Source organism: Drosophila miranda, assembly GCF_003369915.1.
Source record: "Drosophila miranda strain MSH22 chromosome Y unlocalized genomic scaffold, D.miranda_PacBio2.1 Contig_Y1_pilon, whole genome shotgun sequence".
Taxonomy (NCBI): domain Eukaryota; kingdom Metazoa; phylum Arthropoda; class Insecta; order Diptera; family Drosophilidae; genus Drosophila; species Drosophila miranda.
The window spans coordinates 28,643,750-28,660,358 of NW_022881603.1; the positions used below are offsets into that span (position 1 = coordinate 28,643,750).

At 44.3% G+C, this 16,609-nt stretch overlaps 2 long non-coding RNA genes and 1 pseudogene across 6 annotated transcripts; 1 reads left to right on the top strand and 2 right to left on the bottom strand.

The window, feature by feature from the left end:
* The first annotated feature begins 2,640 nt into the window (after positions 1–2,640).
* Positions 2,641–3,866, top strand: LOC117189717 (annotated as a pseudogene).
* Positions 3,867–5,088: 1,222 nt separating this feature from the next.
* Positions 5,089–5,952, bottom strand: LOC117189720. Of its 4 annotated transcripts, none has more exons than XR_004473517.1 (3): positions 5,801–5,944; positions 5,310–5,587; positions 5,089–5,239 (listed from the first exon to the last, which is right to left on the bottom strand). It is a non-coding gene; the product is annotated as an uncharacterized LOC117189720 (long non-coding RNA). The 4 variants fall into 4 exon arrangements; XR_004473515.1 differs by having other exon boundaries at positions 5,310–5,526; positions 5,588–5,943; XR_004473516.1 differs by lacking the exon at positions 5,310–5,587 and having other exon boundaries at positions 5,588–5,952.
* Positions 5,953–9,026: 3,074 nt separating this feature from the next.
* LOC117189719 lies at positions 9,027–9,790 on the bottom strand. Of its 2 annotated transcripts, none has more exons than XR_004473512.1 (3): positions 9,526–9,790; positions 9,248–9,464; positions 9,027–9,177 (listed from the first exon to the last, which is right to left on the bottom strand). It is a non-coding gene; the product is annotated as an uncharacterized LOC117189719 (long non-coding RNA). The 2 variants fall into 2 exon arrangements; XR_004473513.1 differs by having other exon boundaries at positions 9,248–9,525; positions 9,739–9,753.
* Between the last annotated feature and the right edge of the window lie 6,819 nt (positions 9,791–16,609).

A 16,609-nucleotide genomic window follows, 5' to 3' on the forward strand; every position in this document is an offset into this window, starting at 1 on the left:
TTATTCTCTCCTCAAGCACCAGAAGGTCAATTGGAAGGACACCCGCCAGGACTAGGGCAGCGTCGTCGGATATGGTCCGAAAGCCGCAGCAGATCCGGAGCGCGCAGAGGCGATGAGTGGCTTTTACGCCCCTAGCGTAGCTGGCAACTTTAATTCCATCCGCCCATACGTCTGCTGCGTATGTCATGGCTGAGCGGACTACACTGGTCAGCAGAATCCTCCTCTCCTGCTTCGGGCCACGGGTGTTCAGCAGTATTCGGAACAGCGCCCGACTCGTGTTTGCCGCTTTCTCCTGGACGTAGCTTAGGTGTTCACGGGCGATCATCACGCCCAGATACCGAATGGCTCGTTTCGACGATAGTCTCTGGTCGCCAACCCTGATGTGAGCGGTCTCCACAGTCGAACGGGTGCTCACCAATACTGCCTCGGTTTTATGAGAGGCTATCTCTAGTCCCGCAGAGCGGAGCCAGTCTGCAATCAGCTGGATTGCGGTGTCACAATTTGCTTCGACGACGTCCAGGTGCTTGGCCACCACCGTCAGGGCGACATCATCTGCGTAGCAGGTTAGCTGACATCCGCCTGGAAGAGCTAATCTCATGACTACATCGTAGTCTGATCCTTGGAGAACGCCTGCCGTTATGCCGTGAGTCTGCGCGCCGGCCTCCGTATTATACTCCAGCAGTCTCCCCGCGAAGTAGCTCCTTACGATTGCCTGAAGGTATTGGGGTACACCGCGCCGGTTAAGTGAGTCCAGGATGCACTCCCACTTCACAGTATTGAAGGCGTTCCTGATGTCTAGGGTGACAATCAGGCAGTATTTCTTCTTGCCGCCCTTCCATCGAGTTCCCTCCACTGCCTTGGAGGCTATGTCAACTACCCTGCCTATGGCGTCCACCGTTGACCTCCCACTCCTGAAGCCGTATTGGTTTGGTGAAAGTCCCCCAGCATCCTCGACGGCGTTGTCTAGTCTTCTACGGATTATCTGTTCCAGAGTCTTCCCCAGCGAGTCGATTAAGCAAATCGGTCGAAACGAGGAGGGATCGTCCGGCGGCTTTCCTGGCTTTGGCAAGAGCACCAGGTGTTGCAACTTCCACTGCGGCGGAAATAGTCCTTCCCGCAGGCACTGCGTGAATGCCTTAGCAAACTCGTGCGGATTGTATGCCATCGCCAGTTTTACCGCACGGTTGGGGATTCCATCAGGGCCTGGAGCCTTCTTGGCCTTTAAGCTTTGGGCCAGGGCGACGATTTCGTCCTCCGTGACCGGTTCGACCGTGTATGCAGGCTGGTGTGCGACGGCACTGCTGGCAAGACCGTGAGCCCCGGATGGGAACAATGCCTCAACAATCGTCCGCAACTGGTCTGGGTCAGACGGCGACCCCGCGTTGCTGCCATGAATTCGCTTCATTACCGTCTTGTAGGCACGTCCCCACGGATCCTTCTCGGCTGAGTCGCAAAGCTGCAGGAAGCACTCCCTCTTGCTCTCCTTGATGGCGTTCTTTAGGGCTTTTCTAGCTCCGCAGTACTCCGCCTGTAGCCTTGGCCAGCTAGTGCCACTCCTTCTGCGAGCCCGTTGGTATCGCCTTCTAGCTGACAGGCAAGTGCGTCTGGCCTCCTGGATCTCGTCATTCCACCAATAGGTCGGCGATTGCTTACCTTTGAATGGCCTCTTGCGACTCATACTGGCATCGCATGCGAGCCGTAGGGACTCCAGAAGCTGGAGACCATCTGTTGAGCTGAGCCTCCGACCTCCATATTCCTCAGCGCCTCCAAGAACCTTGGAATCCGCATTGATTCGGGATTGTAGGCTGCTCTCCGGCTTGTCTGCGTTGCCCTGGTCAGTCTGCAACCACCTTCTCCGCCTATCGAGAACACCACTGCCTCGTGGTCGCTGGCCGTATAGTGGTTCCCCAGGCGCCAGGTGGACAGAGGGGAAAGGCTGCTAGAGGCGAATGTAAGGTCGATGACTGACCCAGAGCCACCCCTGTTGAAGGTATTCGCGGTCCCCTGATTCAACAACGCTACGTCCAACGCAGCGAAGGCCTCAAGCAGTGCGTGTCCCTTGTATATGGCGTCCGAGCTGCTGCTTCTGGAGATGTCACTGACCCACTCCTGGGCCCAAGCATTGCAGTCGCCAGCAATCACATTTGGTTTGTGGTGCCTGGCGTCGTCGGCCAATTCGTCCATCGCCGCAGCGAAGCTATGACGGCTCAAGCTTGGGGGGAGATAGCAGCTGTAAATCCATAAGTTCCCCAGTTTTGCCCTGACGAAATGTCGGAACTCAGCGAACACTGAGGGCCGCAGAGGAGGCTTACCGCAAGCCCATATTGCTGCTTTTCCTGAGGAGCTTTGGACCCAGAATCCATCCTCGGGGGAAATGTATGTTTCGCTAGTTATTGCAACGTCCGATCTCATTTCACGCACCGACTGAGAGAGCAGATCTGTGGCAGCCTCGCAATGGTTTAGGTTAATTTGGTAAAACCTAACCATGTCTGCTGCTTCTTCTGCCTCTTCTGACCATCGCTATCGCTGACCAACGCTGACCGCGGATTAGTTGGATAATCTGAGAGCATTTTCCGTGAGACAACGACCGAATAATACGAAAGGAGCACTCGCTAAATAAATTTGAATCTTTATGTAGTATTTGGGCTCTCACTCAATCAAGTAGGCTCTTGGTTCCATCCAAATTAAACAATCCACACAGACTCATTTTTTCTTGGCTTGAACTGAAGAGAGGATCCAATCCAGGGCCATGTCCAACAAAGATATCCTGCCCATATACCCCTCGCGGGCCAACTCCGTGCTGATGAAGCTGCGCGTCCAGGCCGGGCAGCGCGGCATCAGTCTGCTGAAGCGAAGCGGGACGCCATCGACCTGAAGCTGCGCGAGCTGCGCCGCAGCATGCACGCCAAGGAGAACCAGGTGGACGACCAAATGAGAGCGGCCATCTTCTCGCTGGCCAAGGCCAATCTACTGGGCACGGACTTCAAGCCGGTGATCGTGGCGGACAACAAGAGGGCCACGGCCGTGTTGCGCAAGACCCAGCAGAAGATCGTGGGCGTGCCGCTCAACTACTTCGAGCTGGAGGCTGAGGAGCAGGTGCCTTCCCGCTGGCTGGCCTCAGCTGCGGCGGAGTCCAGGTGCAGAAAGTGCGGACGCTGTACCTCGCTGCCCTGAAGGACTTGGTGGCGTATTGCTCCCTGGACTACATGGTGCGGATGCTGACAGCAGCCTCGCGGCAAACTAACATGCGGGTGAACGCTCTGGAACACGTGGTGATCCCACAGCTGGTCCGGACCTACAACTACATCTGCGCCGAACTGGAGGAGTTCGAGCGGGAGGACTTTTATCGCCTGAAGCGCTCCCAGGCGAAGCAGCTGGAGGCTAAAATCGCCTTCACAGAGCTGATCAAGACCAAAAACATGACGCCCGAGGAGCTGGAGATTTATCTTAAGAAAGGCGTCTATGTCCACCCAGTGGCCGATACGCACTTCGACCTGGACGACTTTGACGCGGAGGCGGTCAGAGACCGTCAGCGCCAGGCGCGACTGGAGAGGCACGAGAGGCGGCAGAGGGAGCGCCAGGAAGCCGAGAACCGGGGCGAGACGCTGGTTTCCACTTTCAGCTCCTTCGTCACCACCCACAGCATTGTGAACTTCCTGCAAAGAATATCGCACCCGCAACACCGGGATTCGGAGGGGCACTCCAACCGGTGGATAAAACCGAGCGAATGCTTCGATCAAGTCTACGCCAAAAAAGAAATGAATAAATTTCCTGTTTAACCCAATCGTTCATGAATGAACCAACACCTGTTAAAAGTCCGCTAGATAATACATCCGCTGGATAGTATCAAAGACTATACAATACCAAGATGTCGCATGAGGAACAAATGCTTTTTCAATTTTCGTTTGACGCTTCATGGTACGGGCGCGCGGGGCTAGTACTTCAATTCTCTTTTACCTTCTCGCTACCTTCGCCACCGAAGTGCTACTCAGCTTCGGTCAGCACGAGCTCGAGCCAACCCAGAAATATGCTTTTAGTTGTGTATATGTGTGTATGTCCTAGGTTGGCACGGCCATAAACCGGTTTCGCCCGCAGCATATACGGCTTTTAGCTTCACACACAAGCGCACTGAAAGCATGTCAGTGGCTGCGTGCCGTAACCGTAGGGCAGCGTGGTCGCTGATGTCTTTGGCGCGGCACAGTGGGGACTCAGCCGAAATAGTCAAAAAATTGTATGAGTGCTTTAGATAAATTTAATGTACGCATCTAATAGAGAATTTGCTAATCGAATTTTCAAGATAGTTTTAGTTTAGGAGATATAAGCACTCAAAGTTTAACATTTTTTCAGTGTGCAAATATTTATTGACTAACTAACTAATTTAGCAAGCTGAGACGGCCAAAGGTCCCACTGTGCCGCTCCAAAGACATCGGCGATCCGCGACCACCGCTTCGACGGTAAAGGCATTTCCGAACAGACGAAACCGATGGGCAGCGGGGTCGTGGTAGAGACGAAGTACAGGCGAAAAGGGAATTGAAACCCCGCGCGCTCCCTCGTGCCTTTTGGGTCCTAATGTTAGGACCCGCCATAGAACAGCTTTTTGGTCGCTCATGCAACATCTTGGTATTGTATAGTCTTTGATAGTATGTACATATTTGAAAGAAATAGTTATCAAATGATTCGTTAGACATGACGCTACACACCATATTCCCCCTTCTCAACTGGTCACATTATTTCCCTCTAGTACCAGGCAACTAGTTCCGCACTGGTGCCGCACTAGCTACCATTCTCACCTCCCTGGTTCCAGATCTTTTACCCGCAATGTATTTCAGCGGAGAATTTAACACATGCATGTCCTAGGGCGGAACCACCCCTGGTTCCCGCTCGATTACCCTTCGATTACCCGTAGTTGCTCAGGAGGTAGTTCCGAACTAGTTACCAGTAGAAAGCCAGCAACTAGTTCCCCACTCGACTACCCTTCGATTACCTGTAGCTAGCTCTGACCTAGTTATCAGTAACTAGTTCCGAACTGACTATTGGTAGTAGTCAATCTGGCAGTCTGGAAAAATACAAAAATAAAAACACAATGTCTTTCATTATAACGAATAATTTTTAATTATATGATGCTTAGCCTACTCCTGGTTTTTGGCAAGACACTTCTTCTTAAACACCCTTTTCTTCATCCTTTGCATTGCCTTCCGCACAGTGTTTTCAGGGGGCTCATCGCCAGGCGGAATACATTCTGTAATTAATATTTGTTTTAATTTATATGACAAATTTTTAAATCTCTAGAAGTGTAAATGGTATTTTACCTAGCAAAGCTGCAAAAAATTCTTTGTGGGTCCTAAGGGCCTTCTTCCATTAGACCCCATCGACGTTATAGGCTAGAACAATTTCCTCACTCAAAATAAAGTTTAAGCCGCTCAAAACGCCAGCTGGCTGGAGAATCGATTTCATTGCTGTTATCTGTTATCTTTCCTGCACAACGCTAACTTTGCAATGTTAGCTTCCCTTTCACTCTTACGGAGTCTACGCAAATGCCTTTTGCTCATCATTTTATTTGAAATATATAATATATATTTGCACGTACCTGTTTATATTAATTTGATTTATTTATTAATTCTTTTCCACTTTTTTAATAAATGTTTACACAAAAGACTCTTCCAGCGATTAGATGTTGTACAGAAGTGAACAAAATCAACGCATAAAGCAAACGAGGAAAAAAAATGCATTTTGTTTGTGTAAATTCTTGTCTCTTTCATTCCACGAGCGCAACTACAGTAAAATATCACGATTAACTTACCATTTCGGTGCTTATTGCATGTCGTGGCTCGGTAAAAACTAGCTGAGTGGGCACTGTAACTCCACGAAATTGCGGTTATTTGCCGCCTTCAAAAACAAACCGAAGGCGGCTTCGTTTTTGGGTTCTTTTTAGACTGGTCCGCGTTCGCTTCCCGCGTAACTAGTTGCAGAACTAGTACATTGTAGTCGACGAAGACCTGGTGCGCGTTCGCTTCCCGCGTAACTAGTTGCGTAGCTAGTTACGCGGTAAACAGCGCAGAACTAGTTCGAGAGGGGTCAATTGACCCCTTTGGTTCTACAGGGTTTCTTATTAAATCCAACTAATCCAGGAATCAGCATGCATACATACATACATATATGCATGTTTGCTGCAAGCAACCACCGTTATACACGTGTATGTGAGCGGCAGCGCAGCAGCAGCGCACTTTGCTATGCACATAAGATAGGGCCCTGCCGACCGCTGATATAGCCTATTGTATTTATATTTTGTCTCCTTTCCTTGACTGCTTATGTATTCGTTGAACAATTAAATATCGATAAATAAAACAATTATTTTATTCCACATTCTTTCGTACCTTAATTTTCTATAGAACACCCACGTATGAACCTGTTTCATAGACATGTATAAGTAAACACAATCGATCGAAAAAATATATAAAAACAAGATCAGCCGTTATACAGGGGATGTTGCCCAGCGACACCGGAGTTTTGGGTACGCAACAATGTTGCAGAACGAGCAGTGAGCGTCGGGAGTGCTGGGAACTTACTTGTAAGAGTAGAGTAGTTCGGGGGAGAAATTAACCGCGTCGGCCGTCGCCACGCCTATCTCAAACCGAATAAAATAAAATAAAAATTGAAAGAAATAAAATTAAAATTGGCGCCCAACTAATTCGAACCCACGGCAAAACCTGAACCAGCGGCAAAAATAAAAAACCAATATACGCAATTGAACATAAAAAAAAAAAACAGATCCAGCAGCATCTGGAAGACAAAGAAGACACCATACTACCATACACCATAAATTATACACCATACACCATAAACCGTACACCATACACCACCATACACCTACAAACAAGAAGACATCAAGAAGCAGCTATACTAACATAGTATAAATCCAGCAGCATCTGGAAGACAAGGAAGACACCATACTACCATACACCATAAATTGTTCTCCATACACCATAAACCGTACACCATACACCACCATACACCTACCAACAAGAAGACATCAAGAAGCAGCTATACTAACATAGTATAAATCCCGCAGCATCTGGAAGACAAAGAAGACACCATACTACCATACACCATAAATTGTACACTATACACCATAAACCGTACACCATACACCACCATACACCTACCAACAAGAAGACATCAAGAAGCAGCTATACTAACATAGTTTATGACAAAGAACATGTGAGTAAAGTGTTCATTAAAAAAAAAAAAAAACTGGAGGAGTTCGAGCGGGAGGACTTTTACCGCCTGAAGCGCTCCCAGGCGAAGCAGCTGGAGGCTAAAATCGCCTTCACAGAGCTGATCAAGACCAAAAACATGACGCCCGAGGAGCTGGAGATTTATATTAAGAAAGGCGTCTATGTCCACCCAGTGGCCGATACGCACTTCGACCTGGACGACTTTGACGCGGAGGCGGTCAGAGACCGTCAGCGCCAGGCGCGACTGGAGAGGCACGAGAGGCGGCAGAGGGAGCGCCAGGAAGCCGAGAACCGGGGCGAGACGCTGGTTTCCACTTTCAGCTCCTTCGTCACCACCCACAGCATTGTGAACTTCCTGCAAAGAATATCGCACCCGCAACACCGGGATTCGGAGGGGCACTCCAACCGGTGGATAAAACCGAGCGAATGCTTCGATCAAGTCTACGCCAAAAAAGAAATGAATAAATTTCCTGTTTAACCCAATCGTTCATGAATGAACCAACACCTGTTAAAAGTCCGCTAGATAATACATCCGCTGGATAGTATCAAAGACTATACAATACCAAGATGTCGCATGAGGAACAAATGCTTTTTCAATTTTCGTTTGACGCTTCATGGTACGGGCGCGCGGGGCTAGTACTTCAATTCTCTTTTACCTTCTCGCTACCTTCGCCTCCGAAGTGCTACTCAGCTTCGGTCAGCACGAGCTCGAGCCAACCCAGAAATATGCTTTTAGTTGTGTATATGTGTGTATGTCCTAGGTTGGCACGGCCATAAACCGGTTTCGCCCGCAGCATATACGGCTTTTAGCTTCACACACAAGCGCACTGAAAGCATGTCAGTGTCTGCGTGCCGAAACCGTAGGGCAGCGTGGTCGCTGATGTCTTTGGCGCGGCACAGTGGGGACTCAGCCGAAATAGTCAAAAAATTGTATGAGTGCTTTAGATAAATTTAATGTACGCAACTAATAGAGAATTTGCTAATCGAATTTTCAAGATAGTTTTAGTTTAGGAGATATAAGCACTCAAAGTTTAACATTTTTTCAGTGTGCAAATATTTATTGACTAACTAACTAATTTAGCAAGCTGAGACGGCCAAAGGTCCCACTGTGCCGCTCCAAAGACATCGGCGATCCGCGACCACCGCTTCGACGGTGAAGGCATTTCCGAACAGACGAAACCGATGGGCAGCGGGGTCGCGGTAGAGACGAAGTACAGGCGAAAAGGGAATTGAAACCCCGCGCGCTCCCTCGTGCCTTTTGGGTCCTAATGTTAGGACCCGCCATAGAACAGCTTTTTGGTCGCTCATGCAACATCTTGGTATTGTATAGTCTTTGATAGTATGTACATACATATTTGAAAGAAATAGTTATCAAATGATTCGTTAGACATGACGCTACACACCATATTCCCCCTTCTCAACTGGTCACATTATTTCCCTCTAGTACCAGGCAACTAGTTCCGCACTGGTGCCGCACTAGCTACCATTCTCACCTCCCTGGTTCCAGATCTTTTACCCGCAATGTATTTCGGCGGAGAATTTAACACATGCATGTCCTAGGGCGGAACCACCCCTGGTTCCCGCTCGATTACCCTTCGATTACCCGTAGTTGCTCAGGAGGTAGTTCCGAACTAGTTACCAGTAGAAAGCCAGCAACTAGTTCCCCACTCGACTACCCTTCGATTACCTGTAGCTAGCTCTGACCTAGTTATCAGTAACTAGTTCCGAACTGACTATTGGTAGTAGTCAATCTGGCAGTCTGGAAAAATACAAAAATAAAAACACAATGTCTTTCATTATAACGAATAATTTTTAATTATATGATGCTTAGCCTACTCCTGGTTTTTGGCAAGACACTTCTTCTTAAACACCCTTTTCTTCATCCTTTGCATTGCCTTCCGCACAGTGTTTTCGGGGGGCTCATCGCCAGGCGGAATACATTCTGTAATTAATATTTGTTTTAATTTATATGACAAATTTTTAAATCTCTAGAAGTGTAAATGGTATTTTACCTAGCAAAGCTGCAAAAAATTCTTTGTGGGTCCTAAGGGCCTTCTTCCATTAGACCCCATCGACGTTATAGGCTAGAACAATTTCCTCACTCAAAATAAAGTTTAAGCCGCTCAAAACGCCAGCTGGCTGGAGAATCGATTTCATTGCTGTTATCTGTTATCTTTCCTGCACAACGCTAACTTTGCAATGTTAGCTTCCCTTTCACTCTTACGGAGTCTACGCAAATGCCTTTTGCTCATCATTTTATTTGAAATATATAATATATATTTGCACGTACCTGTTTATATTAATTTGATTTATTTATTAATTCTTTTCCACTTTTTTAATAAATGTTTACACAAAAGACTCTTCCAGCGATTAGATGTTGTACAGAAGTGAACAAAATCAACGCATAAAGCAAACGAGGAAAAAAAATGCATTTTGTTTGTGTAAATTCTTGTCTCTTTCATTCCACGAGCGCAACTACAGTAAAATATCACGATTAACTTACCATTTCGGTGCTTATTGCATGTCGTGGCTCGGTAAAAACGAGCTGAGTGGGCACTGTAACTCCACGAAATTGCGGTTATTTGCCGCCTTCAAAAACAAACCGAAGGCGGCTTCGTTTTTGGGTTCTTTTTAGACTGGTCCGCGTTCGCTTCCCGCGTAACTAGTTGCAGAACTAGTACATTGTAGTCGACGAAGACCTGGTGCGCGTTCGCTTCCCGCGTAACTAGTTGCGTAGCTAGTTGAGCGGTAAACAGCGCAGAACTAGTTCGAGAGGGGTCAATTGACCCTTTTTGTTTCTACAGGGTTTCTTATTAAATCCATCTAATCCAGGAATCAGCATGCATACATACATACATATATGCATGTTTGCTGCAAGCAACCACCGTTATACACGTGTATGTGAGCGGCAGCGCAGCAGCAGCGCACTTTGCTATGCACATAAGATAGGGCCCTGCCGACCGCTGATATAGCCTATTGTATTTATATTTTGTCTCCTTTCCTTGACTGCTTATGTATTCGTTGAACAATTAAATATCGATAAATAAAACAATTATTTTATTCCACATTCTTTCGTACCTTAATTTTCTATAGAACACCCACGTATGAACCTGTTTCATAGACATGTATAAGTTAACACAATCGATCGAAAAAATATATAAAAACAAGATCAGCCGTTATACAGGGGATGCTGCCCAGCGACACCGGAGTTTTGGGTACGCAACAATGTTGCAGAACGAGCAGTGAGCGTCGGGAGTGCTGGGAACTTACTTGTAAGAGTAGAGTAGTTCGGGGGGAGAAATTAACCGCGTCGGCCGTCGCCACGCCTATCTCAAACCGAATAAAATAAAATAAAAATTGAAAGAAATAAAATTAAAATTGGCGCCCAACTAATTCGAACCCACGGCAAAACCTGAACCAGCGGCAAAAATAAAAAACCAATACACGCAATTGAACATAAAAAAAAAAAACAGATCCAGCAGCATCTGGAAGACAAAGAAGACACCATACTACCATACACCATAAATTGTACACCATACACCATAAACTGTACACCATACACCACCATACACCTACCAACAAGAAGACATCAAGAAGCAGCTATACTAACATAGTATAAATCCAGCAGCATCTGGAAGACAAGGAAGACACCATACTACCATACACCATAAATTGTTCACCATACACCATAAACCGTACACCATACACCACCATACACCTACCAACAAGAAGACATCAAGAAGCAGCTATACTAACATAGTATAAATCCAGCAGCATCTGGAAGACAAAGAAGACACCATACTACCATACACCATAAATTGTACACTATACACCATAAACCGTACACCATACACCACCATACACCTACCAACAAGAAGACATCAAGAAGCAGCTATACTAACATAGTTTATGACAAAGAACATGTGAGTAAAGTGTTCATTAAAAAAAAAAAAAAAACTCAAAGCCCCACATAAAACACAATTTAGTCTTGCAAGTTGATTGATAGTGAAATAAATAAAAACAGGTGCATTTTTTGTTTAGGTTATGAGTGATAAGGAAGTACAAGATTTGGTAAAAGAATTTCAGAAACTAAAAGGAACAAATTATCAGGAAGACGTAATAGAGAACATAAATTTAGAAATGCCGCGGTTTCAAGCGCACTAGCCGTACAGGAACAGAGCTTCACTTCAAAACTACAGGGTATTCAGGAGAGCTTAAATAGTGTACAAATTAACGCTCCTCAAGTGGTGGCGTACAAGGATGCAGAGATAAGAACAGACGTTGTCTGTAATGAGACTCTTGATATTATGAAATCCCTGCCCGACTTTGAGGGAAAGAATGAAACCTACATATGTCTCATGGAGGAAGGCTGCGCATACCGCATACAAAGTTTATGAGAAATTTGACGGTAGCTCAAAACATTATCAAGCTTTAGGAATACTGAGAAACAAAGTTAAGAACTCAGCTGATATGGTACTCTCTTCTTTCGACACTCCCCTTAATTTTAAAGCCATTATAGATCGACTAGACTTTACGTACGCAGACAAACGACCAATATACTTAATTGAACAAGAGATGTCAACGCTCCGGCAGGGAAATTTGACATTATTACAGTACTATGACGAAGTAGAAAATAAACTGACCCTCCTTATAAACAAAACAATTATGACTAACGAAACCACTGTAGCTTCTTCATTGAATGAGAAATACAGAGCGGACGCTCTACGAGTGTTCATCTCAGGAACCAAGAAGACTTTAAGTGATGTTCTATTCTCGGCAAGACCAAAAGATCTACCCTCTGCTTTGGCATTGGCTCAAGAAGTTGAGGCTAATCATGATCGATATATGTTCGCTTCAAACTACGCCCGTAGCATAGAAGAAAAAGCTCAGAGAACTGAACAAAGACAGCATGGCAGAGAGTTTAATGAAGGACACAAGGCAAAGACAACTAGGGAAACTCCCACAGTATAGGAAACAAGAATTTTTACCAAAATCAGAACAGGTCCAACCAATGGACGTGGACACATCCTCACGTTTTAGGCAGACAAAACCAGTGGCAAAGTCAGCAACAAAACAACCAATCGGACTACAACAACCAGGGACAAACAAACAAGCGACCGAACAATAGTAGCGCACGTTTTACGGGACCGAAACAACAAAGAATTAACCACGTAGAAGCAGAAGATACCCTACTCGATCAGGAAGAACAGGATTACCAAACTATAGCAAACGCCGAAGTTGATGGCATAGAAAACGACCTTTCATATTATGACCAGATTAATTTTTTAGACATAACTCCTTGCTTCCGTTCATAGAAAGGACAGTAGCAGGGAGAACAATCAAATTACTCATAGATACAGGAGCTTCCAAAAACTACATAAAACCATTAAAAGAACTAAAACATATTACCCTAGTAAATAAACCCTTCCGAGTGAAGTCAATCCATGGCTATAGTGGCATAGACAAAAAATGTATAATGCACCTTTTCAACTCAACATTTTTTTTACTACCAAACCTCACGACATTTGACGGTATAATTGGACTTGACCTATTAAAACAGAGTGACGTTCTACTGGACTTAAAGAATAAGAAATTAATAACAAACTTCGGTTCCGAAACAATCCAATTTTTAAAATGTGCAAACATAAATTTCACAAATGTCGAGTAAATACAGGTCCCTGAGACTATATCCCAAAAGTTTCAGCTGATGTTAGGAAACCGAACAGGGGTTTTCGCAGACCCAAATGAAGCACTCCCATATAATACAAATATCATTGGCACTATCCGAACAGAAAATGAAGATCCCATATATTCAAAATTGTACCCATATCCAATGGGCGTTTCAGAATTCGTAAATGCAGAAACTCAAGACTTGTTGAAAGGTGGTATAATACGACCGTCTCGGTCACCATACAACAACCCCGTTTGGGTTGTAGACAAAAAAGCTACCGATGAACAGGGAAATAAAAAAAAACGTTTGGTCATAGATTTCAGGAAACTAAATTTAAAAATAACAGATGACAAATATCCCATTCCCAATATAGTTTCTATATTATCCAACTTGGGTACAGCTAAATACTTTACAACCCTAGATCTTAAATCTGGATTCCATCAGATTTTACTTGCAGAAAAAGATAGAGAAAAAACAGCTTTCTCCGTAGCAAATGGGAAGTATGAGTTCTGTAGACTCCCCTTTGGCTTGAAAAATGCACCTCAGTTTTTTCAGAGGGCCATTGACGACGTGCTCAGAGAGCAAATTAGGAAAACTTGCTATGTTTATGTCGATGATGTAATCATTTTTTCCGAAAACATGGAAAGCCATGTCAAGCATATCGCATGGGTCTTAGACAAACTGTACGATGCCAATATGAGAGTTTCGCGCGAAAAATCGCACTTTTTCAAGGAGAATGTCGAATACTTAGGATTTGTCGTCTCAAGTAATGGTATAAAAACATGCCCCAATAAAGTGGAAGCGATTCGTAACTACGAACAACCAACCACTTTGTTCAACGTCAGATCATTCCTTGGACTTGCAAGTTACTATAGATGTTTTATTAAAGACTTTGCATCCATAGCTAAACCCATAAGTGACATCCTTAAGGGCGAAAATGGCAAGGTAAGCGCCGGACAGTCAAAGAAAATACCAGTCAAATTAGACGAAAGTCAGTGCGCGGCATTCAATAAACTAAAAGAGATTCTGGCATCCGAAAGCGTAATGTTACTCTATCCTGACTATAAGAAAGCATTTGACCTAACAACAGATGCTTCGTCCTTCGGTCTGGGAGCCGTCTTATCACAAGACGGGAAGCCAATTACCATGATATCAAGGACACTAAATGATAGGGAACTTAACTTTGCAACAAACGAAAGAGAGCTGCTCGCTATAGTTTGGGCTTTGAAAAACCTCAGAAACTATCTATACGGAGTAAAAAATTTAAATATTTTTACAGACCATCAGCCTCTAACGTTTGCAGTTTCTGATCGCAACCCAAACGCAAAAATAAGACGTTGAAAAGCTCTCATAGACGAGTACAATGCAAATATCTTCTACAAGCCAGGAAAAGAAAACTTCGTCGCTGACGCACTATCACGACACAACATCCATACCTTAGAAGATGATGCACAGTCAGACAGGGCCACAATACACAGCGAAATATCACTTACATACACTATAGAATCAACAGACAAACCAATCAACTGTTTTCGAAACCAAATTATAATAGAGGAACATGAAGTAGCTTCAAGTGGCACAACCATTTTGTTCGGTGAAAAGATCCGACATACAATATATTTCTCAAGTAGGGACTCGTTAATTAAAAAAATAAGTGACGCTGTCAAAAAAGATGTCGTAAATGCAATCCACTGCGAATTACCCATATTAGCATTCATTCAACATAAATTAATAGAAACATTTCCAACAACAATATTCCGATGCACAAAACATATAGTAAATGACATTTTGGACAAGAACGAACAAAAAGAAATAGTTATTACAGAACACAATAGAGCCCATAGGGCGGCACAGGAGAATGTAAAACAAATTTTACAAGACTATTTGTTCCCGAAAATTACCAAATTAGCAGTCGAGGTTGTTGCAAATTGCAAAATTTGTCAAACGGCCAAGTACAACGGACACCCACAAAAACAAATACTTGGGGAAACACCCATACCCTCGTATGTGGGCGAAATGCTACATATCGACGTATATTCAACCGATAAAAAATATTTCCTCACATGCATAGACAAGCTTTCAAAATTTGCAGTTGTCCAACCCATCGCTTCAAGAACAATAGTTGACGTACAATCAGCAATTTTACAACTTATCAATTTTTACCGGAACACCAAGACGATCTATTGCGATAACGAACGTTCCATAAAGTCCGAGACAATAAAATCATTATTAAGTAACCAATATAACATTCAAATTATAAATGCTCCACCACTTCATAGTACTTCCAATGGACAAGTCGAAAGATTCCATAGCACCCTTAATGACATTGCGAGATGTTTAACAGCCCAAAGGAAGCTTACAAATACTGTGGATACGATACTTCAAGCAACTATTGAATACAATAACACAGTTCACTCCGTAACGAAGAAACGTCCGGTCGATGTAATTCACTCGTCCTCCCCTGAACTTGAGGTGGAAATCAGGAATAGAGTTCATAAAGCACAACAACTCCAAATGAAAAAACTGAATGAAGTAAGACATGATAGACAGTTTCAAGTAGGTGACACAGTCCTTGTAAAAGCAAACAAACGATTAGGAAACAAACTGACACCTTTGTACACCGAAAATAAAATCGAGGCAGACTTGGGGACAACGGTCCTAATAAAAGGAAGGGTGGTCCACAAGGACAATTTAAGATAGACATCAGTTCATAATGAGTTCATATTCCTCTTCACTATTCAATATACAACAATAATAGAGGATACAGAAGAGTTAAGAAACCAATTCCTACAATCGCAAATGAGACATTACTTTCAAGAAACAGAATAATAATTTCAGAATTAAAAGCATTAATGTTATCAGTTACACTTGCAAAGATAGGAATTGTTAACCCTTCCGTATTAGACTCTCACGATTTGAGAAGAATAATTAATGAACACTCTACGAATTTAACTATTACTGATTTAATAGAGGAAGCTAAAATCAAAGTTTTATTTAATAATGAATTCTTTCCTAAGCCTTACCTAGTTTGCAAAAAAAAAAAATAAATAAATAAAAAAATATTCTGTAAGATTAATCTGTAATCACCCTGTTGAGCACAACGGCATCACAATTAACTTCGCCGAAGACGAAAAATTGCCGACGGTGATAACCATGTTACAGCTATCGGAAACCGCGCTACCACTCTTACAACAACATTCTGTAAAAAACTTCCCTACACAACTTGTGCGCAGCAACTACACTCCGGTGTCATCGCGCACTGTCCAACTCGGCCCAGCCATCTCGAACCTGTAACACGCATCGATGATGGCATAATCATCATAAACGACATAGTGGAGACAATCGATAAACAGAACTACGCGAGGAAGTCTCCAGGATCAACAGTATCCACATTCCTCGACATAACAAACCATGAAGACGTACCGAGCTTGCCGTACTTGTAAAGGTTAAGTATGGAAACTTACGACACATCGACCAACTGGAATCAGGACTCGTAAGAAGACCGATAATATCTGGATTGGCTCCGAGAAACAGACGCCAACGTGGCCTCCAAGAGCTAATTGACGGCTTAAAGGAATCCGAGGACGTCTTCCACTTAAGTGAAGGAGGAGTTAACACAATCGATCGAAAAAATATATAAAAACAAGATCAGCCGTTATACAGGGGATGTTGCCCAGCGACACCGGAGTTTTGGGTACGCAAC